This window comes from Sinocyclocheilus rhinocerous, unplaced genomic scaffold (assembly GCF_001515625.1).
Source record: "Sinocyclocheilus rhinocerous isolate Xijiao unplaced genomic scaffold, SAMN03320098_v1.1 scaffold148, whole genome shotgun sequence".
Taxonomy (NCBI): Eukaryota; Metazoa; Chordata; class Actinopteri; order Cypriniformes; family Cyprinidae; genus Sinocyclocheilus; species Sinocyclocheilus rhinocerous.
In genome coordinates, this window is record NW_015653472.1 from 4,158,395 (window position 1) to 4,158,805 (window position 411).

Below are 411 nucleotides of genomic sequence, written 5' to 3' on the forward strand. Positions count from 1 at the left end.
CTTTTCTGCTCTCAATCATGTACTAAACGCCTTGACATGTAATCTGTCAATAGTTTGTAGCAGAGATAATGCCGGCTGCCACGAGTGAGGTTGATTGGCAGCTTGGCTTGGCCCCTCCTTCCTGTGGTTTGACGGGGGGTAGGTGAGAGAATTCAGAGCCGGCCCCTTCCTCGACTGCTCCTCCTGCCTCTCTCTCTCTCTCTCTCTCTCTCTCTCTCTCTCTCTCTTTCTCGGTCTACGGTTCTGCTCCTGTACACGCGCACACACACACCAAGCAGTTGGCGATGTCTGAATAGGCAGATAGGAAATTACAGCAGTGGAGGAACCTGAGTACACTTTTTTCCTCCCCTTAGTGGGCTGGCCTTCCCATCTTTGGGCTCTTCTAGCCTTTCAAGTCTCTCGGGGAGGAGC